At 33.0% G+C, this 13,694-nt stretch overlaps 1 long non-coding RNA gene across 1 annotated transcript in view; it reads left to right on the top strand.

Moving 5' to 3' along the window:
* The window catches only part of LOC129524598 (uncharacterized), a 54,621-nt gene extending 41,198 nt beyond the window's left edge, over positions 1-13,423 (top strand). The window contains exon 3 of the long non-coding RNA XR_008668453.2: positions 13,310-13,423. This is a non-coding gene — a long non-coding RNA (uncharacterized lncRNA). The remainder of the gene's footprint in view (positions 1-13,309) is intronic.
* The last annotated feature ends 271 nt before the right edge of the window (positions 13,424-13,694 follow it).

Genomic DNA, 13,694 nt, shown 5'->3' on the forward strand with positions numbered 1-13,694 from the left:
CTTTGGCTCAAGGAAATTTAAATGACTTAACCTCAGTTATACTTTTGCTAGTGTTGATAAAGGGAAAATTTGTTGGCAGAGAGGTTGTGAAAGAATAATTGAGAATTGAAACAGAAACCACACTTACTGAATCACAGAGATAAATGGTATCAGAAAAAAAATCATTATGTTTATCACAGACTTTTCTAAACTCATGATTTTAGCACCAATGGTTTGTTTAGACCCATGTGGTTTTGATAAGACCACACGCAAACTGATTAACAGTGGTTCCACATGGTCTCATAAATTTTAAAGGTAAGGACCTCTGACAGTTCCAGCAATACACTGCTTTACACAATCTGACCAGTTTCTCCAGAATCATCCAATGACTCCAGCACCCAAAACTCTGTAAGCAAGTTTTCTTCAGTTTTATCCTACCCCTTTTGATGCATCCCATGATCTCCCATGCTGTGTTTTTTTATGATTTGTTTTTTGTTTTTGCTGTAAGAAGCAATAACTTACCTTTGTTGATCACAGACGTGTTCCCGGTAGTCTTTGAATGATGGGAACAGAGACTGTCCAAATCGAGAATTAGAAAATGTATAATTTTTGGATTCTTTTCGAGAAAGACACCCTCCATTAACTCTTAGATCTTATCCTACCAAAGAAACTGGTTTTTTTCAAATCTGATTTCCGGCTTTCCATTTCGGCCTTTATTTGTTTATTTTCATTTTGAAGACTATTAATTATGTCACTTAACGGGGGAACATCTTCAAGGATATTAGTTTCTGAATTCTGCACATATGGCAAAAATTGTAGTACAGTTGTCCCTTAGTATCTGTGGAAGATTAGTCCCAGGACCTCCTGTGGATCTCAAAATCTGCAGATCTTCAAATCCCTGATATAAAATGGCACAGTATTTACATGTAATCTATGGACACCCTCCATATACTTTAGATCATCTCTAGATTATTTATAATACTTAGTACAATGTAAATGCTATGTAAATTGGTGTTGTACTGCATTGTTTAAGGCAGAATGACAAAAATAAAGACTATATATGTCAATATAGAAGCTTTTTTTTTCAATATTTTTAGTCCAGAATTGGTTGAATCCACAGACGCAGAACCCAGATAGAGAGGGCAGACTGTAATCACAAAGCTCTAGAAAAATTATCCTGAATTCTTAATTTAAAATAGTATATATTGTTTTGGGTAGATATACATATTTAAAATAATAAATTATGTGCCAAATATAGTTATGATATATTTATGAACCAAAATATATATAAAATGATGCACCAAATATTACACATTGTACATACACATATTATAATTTGATAGGTCAATTTAAATAATTATTTTTATTTTTCTGTTTTTCATGAGCTTCCATAGATAAGTGAAATTCACAAGCAATATAAATGTATGGTAATACAATCAGGTATTCCTTAACGATGGGGATACATTCTAAGAAATGTGTCGTTAGGTGATTTTATTGTTTTGTGAACATCATGGAATGTACTTATACAAACCTGGATGGTATAGCCTACTGCACACCTAAGCTATGTGGCATAGCCTATTGCTCCCAGGCTACAAACCTGTACAGCATGTTACTGTTCTGAATAGTGTAGACAATAATGCATTAGGACAACTGTGACAGCTATAATGGCTGTGACATCACTAGGCAATAGGTATTTTTCAGCCCCGTTATATTCTTACAGGGTCACTGTTGTAAATGTGGTGCATGACTATATATATTTGTTTTATTTGAATGCATACTATTTCCTAGGCTATTTATGGCACCAATATACCCTAAAATGCTGCATTAGGAGCAATTTGAATTATTTATTAAATGGTCATGCTAAGAGGGAGTGTGGAAGATCTACAAAAGCTACAATGCTACTGTAGCTACTATCAACAACTAACCAGGTTATCCTCAAAAGACTCCAAACATGCATTTTCAAATTTTCCTAGAAACACAAAATTTAGGAAGATTTAAAGTAAAATATAGAATAATACTTACAATAAAATATAGAATAATTCCATATGTGGGAGCATTAGATTTTCGTCAGAATTTAAATGTCAAAAGACAATATTAAAATATACTAGATTGTTCAGTGAAAATATGCAACAGTATAGTAGAAAAACTTTTGTTGTTTGAGTCTGAAAATAGTATTTAAATTTGACTATTTCAGATACTTGCAGTATCATCATGGACAAATTACATAAAATCTATAAGATAACATTTGGTCCTCATGTTAATAGATGTCCTCTCTTCAGGATTATTGTAACGGTCAGTGGGTATTCCAATTTTGTGAGCTATAATGTACTAGGAATCTATGCTTATATTCAATTAAAATTAGAAATTGTAAAATCATAGTGTAAAGTAAGCAATATATTTCAAAACTTAAATATTTCATGATAGAAGTATCTTTTTCATGAAAATAAATATTTTATATCATGTGTTAACTGTCATGTTCAATTAAATATTGGCTGCAAAGATGTAGTCAAAAACACAGCTCTACCACATTGCAGCTACATGACCTTAGTAAAATCACTTATCCTTTCTGAACTTCAGTTTTCTCATTTGCAAGTTTGGGATAAAAAAGAGAAAAGTGGAAAAATTACAATAAAATGAGGCTACTAGATATAAAGACTATATTAAAAAAACTGTGCCTGATCCCTTCCACCCTTTCTTCAATTCCCTGGTATGTCAACATTTCCCCATTCTCTTTCTCAGCCTCCTGTTTCCTCCCCATGAGTAGTCCCCAATCTTTCATGTCATGGCTAGAAAACAAAACAAAACGAAAAGACTATTTCCCAGGTCTCTAGGCAAATTCCCCTCACTTTTCCAAAACAGTTCAGCCTGGACATACTTATGTTTTCATATAAGAGGTTCTGTTCCACCTGATAAAGAATTATCTTCAGCCTTTTCTTCCTATGCTAACAAATTAAAGGTATAAAAACAGAGAACATAAAGAGATGGCTTAACTTTAAAAAAAATTCTTTCCTCGATTTTTAATACATGCCTTCTCACTAAATATTCTTGTTTATTATTTGGAAGATTATAAGGCACTACAACTATATATTTTCACAATAAACTTTTTATCCGTTTTCATTCAAATGAGACTTCCTTGCAACTCAATGTAGTATTGACTTTTAGAAGCCAACCAAGAGCAATAAATCAAGGTTAATGCACGTTATGTTGTCCCTTAACCTGAGAGTCAAACGAATCTTCTGCATCATTGCTGATATAATAAATATCTTTGAATGTGTTTTACTCAGAAATCAGATGCATTATTATCGCACGTAACGAAATGTCTTTTGCTACACCTCAACATTCAGTATGAGCTTACAAATTATAGAAACATTTTTAAGAAGATTTTAACCTAGTATGAATTACTTTCCATTTTCTTTTATAAATGTTGATAGGAAAGACTAACAAAAAATATCTTAATAGCCTGTCAGTTGTAATAGGAACATATACTGAATTAAATACGGATTAAGAAGCATAAGCACTGAGTTGACATAATTAAGACAGAGAATACTCAATTATGCAATGAATTCAGATTATGTAGGCAATATAGGAAATTATGAGAGAGAAATCCCAAAATATTTTTCCCCTTTTGGCAGCAGAATTTTTAAGTTGTAAATTAATGAGATTGGATTTTTTGCTTTCCCCTTCATGTTGTCTTACTTTAAATATCCATAAATCATATCTAATTTTTTTCTAGCCAAAATGAATGAAATGACAAAAGCTTTTAATAATTCATAAAGCGGCAAAAGAAACAACCTAAAATTGTATTCAGCAAACAAAGCAGAAATTCTATGATTTCTTTTTTTAATTTATACCAGCATTTTTATGGTAATTATAAAATAAAACATATGTCTAGTTCACGTGATTTATTTAGCTTTAAGTATTTTACAGAGACTCTGACTTTGTGCAGACAGGTAGAACTAAAGTTCATATTTACATTGGGAAAAATCATATTATGCCAAATGTTTTGATTGGGATGAGTGCTTGAGTTTAAATAATAGTGGCTTATTTACATTCCATCACAAATGAATATTTCTTTGGGATTTATTTATTGCTTGGTCTTAAATGAAGCTCCATAGATGTTGGTATAAGCATTACATTTTAATCTTAACAGGTTATGACATGTTTGGCCACAGACCTACAGGAAGGCAAGCTAGATGTTCTATCAGTTTTAAAGAAAATTGCATGATTTTAGCTGTCACTTTCCTAATCCAGGTTTTTGTGTCAATGACTTCCTAGTTCTAACAGAATTAAATCCTAAATCCTCAGGCTGCATTGAACTTTTTCTGCTTTGAAGACTACTGTGAACTGAATTGTATCACACCCACCCTTTCCCAGAGTCCCTGAGAATTCACATGTTGAAGCCCTTACCCACCATGTGAATGTTTTGGGAGACAGAGCCTTAAAAGAGGTAATTAAGGTTAAATGAGGCTGTAAGGATTGGGCCCTAATCCCTTAAAACTGGTGTTCTCAAAAGAAGAGGAAGAGACATGAAGAAGCTTTCTCTGAACACATGTGCATAGAGAAAGTCTTGCGTGTGCAGAGCAAGAAGGTACTGTCTGCAAGCCGAGGAGAAAGGCCTCATAATTACCAAGACTACTAGCACCTTGAGCTTGGACTTTCAGACTTCTAGCCTCCAGAATTGTGAGCAAATACATTTCTGTTGTTTAAGCCACCCCATCTGTGTGATTTTATTATGGCAGCCTGAACTGACATATGCATGCGCTTAGTCTCACTTTTGAGTCTCATCTCCCTCTCTTGTAATTACATTCATTTTAGTATCTTTCACTTACGACCTTGCTGCTTCTTATTTGTCTCTCATATTTACCTGCTAGAATTCTACCTAGGCTTTAAAGCCTATGTTAGATCCACCTTCAAATAGATTTACTTCCTCTTTCCCATGTATTCTCCTCCCCCAATAACATGTAATCTTTCCTACTTGGAACCCCTTAACACTTTTGATATTTGTTACAATATATCAACTCACATTTTAGCTATTTGTCATTTATCTTATCGACTCTATTAGATTTGTTAAACAATACATTATATTAGTGAATTCTTTCTGCAGGCCTACCATATGCCAACTTATGATTAACTGCTGGGTGTCTTTGTTGCTATGGTTAGGTGGAAGTTAGAAAAAAATGTTATTATTATTACCATTAGGTAGAAATTAGAGAAAGGCAAATCTCAAGTCAATGTGAGGAAGTTCTTTCTTGCAGCCAAAAGTGCCAGAAAGTAATCAATAGTATTTCTCCATCACTGGAGGTTTTCAGACAAGATGTCAGAGATGGCAGTCAGTCTCTTATGAAGAACAATGAGATCTGATTACCTCCATGTTTCTTTTCAGTTATTGTATACACTGCTTTTAAAGAAAATATTCAGTAATACTTTGTTCTATTTACTTGAGTTGGTTGAGTAGCAGGGTAGCTAACTAGTATAATCCACATGCAATTATCAGCAAATTGCAGGATATGTAACTAAACAAAGGTAAACAACACACACTAATTTATATCTCACTACACCGTATGACTTTCTTTATGCTGGATCCTTTATGTGGAACTCACGTGAGCTCACTATTGAATTTGTAGGGATAAGAATCAATTCTCTCATTTAGAAAGAAGAAGCTATGTAAAATTTTGCCCCAGATTCTTTACTTAAAATAGTTCCCAGTAGAGAACATTTTCTTTCTAATTTTTCTTCTCACTCCAGCTGCCTAAAAATCCTTTTTTTCCCTTGCTATCATTCTATGAATTATTCTGTGTCTGGCCTTAATATAAAATTTCATGAAACAATGGGATATATAGATATCTTTAGGGATATCTCTGTCTCTATAGATGTACCTACATTTTAATGGAGATTTAGGAATGCAAAGTAAAATATTAGTAGGCTGAAAAGAACTGGCCTGAAGATAACTTTTATGATATTTATATTAAAAAATTAAGCTGATAACTAACATGTTTCGAGTGACCTACTTGACACATCATTTTAAGTTAATTACTAGTTATTATAATCTTTCATAGCATGTGTGAAAAATGATACAATGGATCATAGAGCCATTACTTGGATGAGTTTTGCATCTTTAACAGAAAACATATTTTAATACAATGTTTACTAAATTAAATTCACTTTCTTCCCAATTAATCTAGTTTGAGAATTTTATGATTATTGTAACATTCTAATCATTATGTAAAGATTTCACATTTATTCTCTCTCTTCTGAAGGAAGATTATACATCTATATATGCTTTACTATGTAATTTGTCTGCTTTCCATAAAATAAGTATATCCCTACACCCAACCGACTTTGGGCTTGGCTATGTGACTTTGCCTGGTCAATAAAATATGAGCAAAAGGGATAGTGCACCAGTTCTGCGGAAAAGCTTTACTAACCATTGCATATATCTTCCAGTTTCTATTTTGACTATTACTGTGAAGAATGGCATATACTGAGAGAGGCTGCCCCTTTAGCCTTTGCTCCACAATGAGAAAACATGTGGAGTGGGCCTACACTCTCAATCAGAAAACCCAAGTCTGACACACAGCCTTAAGTGGAATTGTAGCTGACTTGAAGACCATCTACTAAGAGAGACAGAAGTTTACTGTTCTAAGCCTCTGAGATTTGGAATTATTTGACTAACACAGAGAATTTAGATATTCTATTTCCTATAATTAAATGCCTAACAAACATAGTCTACTATTTAAGACCTGGCAGTTGACTGGGATTCAAGAGACTTCTAAATCTAGCTTAAATTAATGAATTTATCTCTGTTTGGAATATTTAAAAATTCAACAAATTATGTTTTTAGGCTACTATCCTTTAAAATGTGACCCTAGAGACTTCCATTTCTAGGTAAATAGAGTAGATGTACTTTACTCTTTCTATTACGTACAACTACAAACCAGGACATTTTATGTAAAACAAGCATCAGAAGACTATGAAAGATATAGAGAAGAAGGCAGAGACTGTCCAGAGACCTGGGAAACAGAAGTAACAGTGATAACTACTCTGGGTTTTTATTTTGTCTCCTATATCTGAGACTTGAAGCTAAAGAAACTGGCAACACAGAAATACCAATGAACATAGACAAAATCCTGCTCTCTCTAGCCAAAGTAAAATGAAAGGGGTAACCAGGCAGAACAAAAAACTTTTAGACAATCACTACTCTAGTCTAGCCAAATATCATAGAAGAAAAATGTCACCCCACCCCTACCACACTAGCCAAGGCCGAGTGAAGAATTTAGACTTCACTGTTGTAAGGTTGTAATGAGGGAATTCAATGTCTCCACTGGGTTTATGTAGGAGAAGGCCAAGTAGGAGTGGGAATTTCATCCCTGCTAGATAGAAACAAGGAGGCTTTCCCCTTTCCCCACTAGAATGGTGTCAAAGGCAACCTAGTGGAGAGTCATAACATTTACTACTGCCCGGTTGTAATGAGGCCACTCTTGCCACCATGTCAGTGGAGACCACATGAGGACCAGGAGCTCCCAATATTCCTGGCAATAAAGGTGAACTTTTCTTACCTTTGGTTGTCAATAGAAGCTAGATTTCTACCACTTTTTGTCAATAACGGGTCAATATTTCTGTTCCCCCTTTTCCCTGCTAGAGCAATAACAGAAAAAGCCGGCTGAAAGATTTAAGGTTTAAATAAGATACAGGGTTTTGTAACACAATGTGAATATGAAAATGCCCTGGTTTTAATATAAAATTGCTCATTTTACCGAGAACTAAAAATATTGTAGAGTAAATGCAAAACTATATCAATTGTTACCAATGTAGAGATAAAAAATAAGTTAGAATTATCTGATAAAAATCTTATATCTGCTATGATAAAATATTTCAGTGAGCAACTAAAAGCATACTTTAAACAAAGAAAAAGAAAGCAACATCAAATAAATAAAATTAAGCAAAAAAAGACATAAAGAAAAACCAGAAATTTTAGAGCAAAAAAAAAAAAAAAGAAGAATGAAAAGCCCAGGGGGTGGGCTCAACAACAGAATAGAGTGGACAATGGAAAGGATGAGTAAACTGAAAAATAGTATAATAGAAATTATTCAATGTGAACATCAGAGAAAAGATACAATGGTAGGGGGAGGAATGCAACCTTAGGAACCTATGGGACTTTAACTTTCATATCACTGGAGTCTCAGAAAAAGAAGAGAAAGAGAGCAAGGCTGAAAATGTATAGGCTAATTGAAAATAAAATGATAGGAAAATGATGTGCCATGCAAACATTTATCAAAGAAAAGTAGTAGTGGCTAAAATACCATCAGATAAAGTAGACTACAGGGCAAAGAAAATTACCAGAGAGGGAGAGAGAGAAGAAAGAGACAGAGAGAGAGAGAGAGATTATTTAATGCTAAGTCAATCCACCCCACCTAGAAGGAATAGCAGTTCTGATTGTATATACACTGAGCAACAGAGCTGCAAAATTGAGACAACTGAAATTAAAAAATAAACAAATCCACATTGCAGTTTCAGACTTCAACACCACTTTCTCATCTATAACTAACAAGAAAATCAGCAATGGTTTAGAAGAACTCAATGACACCATTAATTAACAACATCTAATTGATATTTATACAACATTCCACCCAACGGCACCAAAAAACACATTGTTTTTAAGTACTCAAAAAACATATACCAAGATAAATAATATCTTGGATCATAAAATCAACAGATTTTTAAAATTTGAAATTATGCAGTGTTATCTAACCACAATGAAATTAAACTGATAATCAGTAACAGAAAAATAAAAAAAGTTCAAACTCTTAAAAATTAAAACACATATTTCTAAATAATCCATATATCAAAAAAGAAAATCTTAAGTAAATAAAAGTACATTAAACTGAATAAAAAATATATCAAATTTTGTGGGTCATAGCTAAAGCAACAATGAGAGGGAAATTTGTAACACTAAATACCTACATTAGAAAAGAACAAAAGTCTCATTACAATAATCTAAGTAGCCACTTCAAGAATCTAGAAAAGGAAGAACAAAATAGAACAAAGAAGGAAATAACAAAGATAACAAAGATAAGGGAAGAAATCAATTAAATTGAAAATAGAAAAGCAATAATCAATGGATCTAAGAGCTGGTTCTTTGTGAAGGCCAGTAAAATTGAGAAATCTTTAGCAACACTGACAAAGAAGAAAAGAGAGATGACACAAATTATAATATCAGAAACAAAGTGAGATATTACTATGGGTCCTGCAGAATAATAAGAACATACTACAAAGAACTCTATCGACATAAATATGACAACTTATGCAAAATGGACCAGTTCCTCAAATAACAAACTACTACAACTCACCCAATATGTGTATCAGATAAATTGAATAGCCTAATAGCTATTAAGAAAGTTGAATGTATCACTTAGCAACTCCCAGAAAAGAAATCTCAAGACCCAGATGGTTTAACTTGGAAAAGTTTACCGCACGTTTAAGAAACAGTTAATGCCAGTTCTACACAGTCTCTTCTAGAAAACAGAAGAGGAGGAAACATTCTCCTATTGATTTTATGAAGATAGTCATAACCTGATAGTAAACTAGACAAGGAGAGCACTACCACCACCAAGAACAACAATATCAACAAAAAACAAAACTAAAGATCAATAGCTTTCATGAATATAGACACAAAAGCCCTTAGAAAATATTAACAAATAGACTTAAGCAACACACAAAAAATTATGTCATGACCAAATGTGGTTTATTTCTAGGATGCAAACTTAGTTTAATATTTGAAAATCAATGTTATTCACCATATTCATAGGCTAAAGAAGAAAAATCACATGATCATCCATTCGATCTAGGAAAAAAAATGACAAAATTCAATACCCATTCATGATAAAAGCTCTCAGAAAAGTAGAAATAAAGGAAAACATTTCTCAGTTGATCTAAAAAATAATTCAACTATCATTATACTTAATAATGACAGACAAAACATCTTTCTGCTAAGACTGGGTAGAAAGAAGGATTTGTGCTGTCATCACTCTTATCTGACATAGAGCTAGAAGTTCTAACAAATGCAATAAGGCAAGAAATGAAAATAAAAGGAATAAAAACCAAAAAGAAAGAAATTCAATTGACTCTATGTGCAGATGACATGATTGTCTACATGGAAATCTTAAGGAATCTAACATTGGCCCCACATTGAACCCTTTATTGTTATTTTATTGGTCTTGTTTCCACAGATTTCATGAGAACATGGTATGAGAGTAAATACAAGATGTGACACTTCAGAGTTTTCAATTATCTGCATCTGTTTTGTTTATCTGCATCTGTTTAGCATATTTAACTCTATTTGAGACAGGATATATAGCATTATAATGTTTTGAAGTTATAATCAGAGATTACTTAGACCCCTCCACTGTTGCTGTTTATGATAGGGCCACAGTCAAGCCTCAAGGTGAGTTCTCTGGCCTAAGGGTAGCCAACTAGGAGTGACTGGTAGAGGGAGGGGAGGAGGCAGGGCAGATGGCATCTGAGGGAATTTCACAGATACATGTCAGGGGCCAACTTCTTAGAAATGGAAAAGTCATCTAATGATAAGCATAAGAAAAAGTTGTATGTCTTCTGGAATCTGAGCAACTTTTAGAATCCAACCCTGTTTATGATCAGCTATAAAATTTATCTGTTATGGATTATCTTTCCATAACTTTCTAGATGCTGGTGAGAATAATGAAAGGTTATAAAAATAGAGCTCTAAGAAATGTTGCAATGGAGGGTTAAATTTTGCTGCTTCCTACCCTTTCATTTCAAAGAAATCTGTTATGCCATACCTTCAAACACTGACAACATGACGCAGCTTCTTTCCTTTTGACTAAAGCCATGATGTTCTCTTGAAGTTGTATACCTGAAAAATGAGACTAGTATTCTTTCTTTCACATAAGCATGTTGGGCCACAGACATACTGTGTAAATAAAACAAGTTTTTGCTGTTAACATGCAAAGAGGGTTTTAAACAAAACTGTTCTGCTATATCTGAAATGTCTATTTCCTTTTATTGTACATTTGCATCCTGACAGCAACTTAGATCTTTAGTATGATTTGGATATATTTACAAATAATATTATAAATCTTCAATGAAATTTATATGCCTGTTAACTTAGTGAAAGCCCAAGCTAGAGAACAAAATTATAGTTATATCAATTATCCAAGGCAAATAAAAACATATGTTTGTGTTAGATAATGTTCAAAGTAATAGCTAAATGATTACTTGTTAACTGAAGTCCCCTTGGAGTCTTAAAAAATCCCCTTATTAAAGAGCTATTTTGAATGATACAAACACATTTATACATGGAGAGAGGGAGAGACAGAGAGAGAGAGAGCATTTTAAATGTAAAATGTTAGCATTTAAGAAATCTTAGTGAAATCTTCGGGAAGGGTTTGGAAATTCCCTTGCACTACATTTGCAACTTTTCTTTAAGTTTTAAGATTGAAATGATTTCCAAATTTTTAAGAAGAGCTATTTTGAAAATGAAACTTCATGAAAGGCCTTCCAAATTAAGATTTTTTTTTCAGGGGCAAAGGTGACAGTTTGTATCATCAGTGGTGTGCAGATACATAAGCAGAATAATGCTTATCTTATTAGTGCTTATTAAAATTCAGAAATAGCCTTATGAAGATTAGAATCTTCAGCATTTTAATGGTAGAAGCAGTTCTTCCATATCAGAAAACAATAGAATTACTTAGCCAAGTGGAAACAATTTCATACTTAACATGTAACATAAGATCCATGTAACAAAGTATTGCATTGGCCTTCCATCTTTTCTCCTCCTTCCAAGAATAGAGGATACGTGAGTCACTCTGACATAGCATCAGGTTGCTTTCTTTTCTGTGGTGACTTTCTCATGTGCACATAAGGAACACTATTTTTGAAGGGAGAAAATGGATATCCTGGTAAATAACAACAAGGTTATGAAATGTGTAATATATAACTGACATTGATTTAAAGTAACCAGGTTTCTGTGACATACATTCTGATAATGAGAAGGCTCATTTCCTAAAACAAATAAGGCAAATTTGAAAGTTAAAAAAATGACTAGTTCTGCTGGAATTTTGTCCATCTTAAAATTCAAATATAAGCCAAGTAAGGAAAACTAAGATTTAAGAATTGGGTCTGCTTTGTAGCTTCTAGTTTTTAAGGAAAGTTTATGAACTAGCAAATGAACAGATTTAGATGCTGCTTTCCCAACTGAACATAAAGGCACTAACTTTGTCTTTGGACCATGAAGAGTGATAATTAAAAAAAAAAAGAATGTTATTTATTTTATTTTTTTATTTTAGTTTTTACCACAATTTCTTACTGTATTCTGGATACGAAAACCATTGAACTTTGAGAAGTCTAAAAGTTATTAGAAACAAATGAATTGTTAGAATTAAATAAATGCTTTCCACAGAGCAGTTACTCCATTATGTAAAGTTTAGACATTGAATGGAACAGATAAAAATGCAAACTAAAATCTGAAAGTAAGAATCATTTTCATAGTGTTTCGGTGTCTTATTTATGGATTGAGTTTTGGGGACTTTGGTTAGATTTTTAACAATTTTCCTCTTTTTCTAGAATTTCTCTCACTGGCTACTAAATCTGTCTTTATCTTTATCAGAAGCCATTTCCCTTTTAAACGTGTTAAGTCATTTTTATTTTAGACTTTAACTCTAATATGTAGTTTTGTACCAAGCTTTAAAAATTTCCTAACCTAAAACAAACTGGACCACCACTCCAGCCTTGATTTATTTTCAGAGCTTTAAACAAAAGTTTGCATCTGTTACCCTTAAAGTCTATAATTAGTAGTTGAACCACACGAAGAATCAACATGATGTCATGTCTAGACAACATGTAAATTAATATGAAAGCAACTGATTTACAAACACTATACTAATACAAATTAATCTGAATTAAGTTTAATCCCCAGTTACTAACTGATTAAGTGTGGCTGTTGGTAGCTGCAGAGTGGTGATTTCCATCTGTGATTTTTAAAGACACAACTTAATCATTGAATCTGTGTGTCGACATAGTTAAAACACATACCATATACAGTGATTCTCCATGTCTGTTCTCTGCACAGAAGAGCTAGAGAAGCAAAACTGAAATATACAATTTAAAAACATATAGGAAGCTCTTCTTAAGTGTCATAATTAACTTTTGGCAAAAGGGATGTTTCAGGCATGTTGACTTTGGCTGTGACTGGCACAGCATCCTTCTTAGAAAGTGCATTCATCTGTTCAGAAGAAGAACTTGCTCTTGCTTTGAGGAAACATGAAATCAAAATTGCCAATATATTCTCTCTTTTCAGGCACAATTATTACAATTTATTGTGGACAGGAAAACACATGGATGTTGAATACCAGTTCCTGTGAAAGATACTTGGGTTTCGGGGTAACAACAGTCCCAAGTCTTCAGAACAAATCAACAGGTGCATACTCTCAAACCACAGTAGGTTATTATCCTACCACCTCATATGTGCTGAGAGTGCTAGAATAATGTTGTATTTGTCCCATTTACTAAAAATATATTTTTTTGTAAATATTATGGGTGCCCCCAATATTATGTTTGATTTGTTTTTGCCTTTTTGAGGAATGTTTGTTCAAGTAAAATTAGCTTGTATCCACTTTAAAGTGTTAAAAAACTCACCATTAATATCATCAAGATATTTAAAAAATGTTGGTTTCACTTCTATT

The sequence above is a fragment of the Gorilla gorilla genome, chromosome 13 (genome assembly GCF_029281585.2).
Source record: "Gorilla gorilla gorilla isolate KB3781 chromosome 13, NHGRI_mGorGor1-v2.1_pri, whole genome shotgun sequence".
In the NCBI taxonomy this organism is placed as follows: Eukaryota; Metazoa; Chordata; class Mammalia; order Primates; family Hominidae; genus Gorilla; species Gorilla gorilla.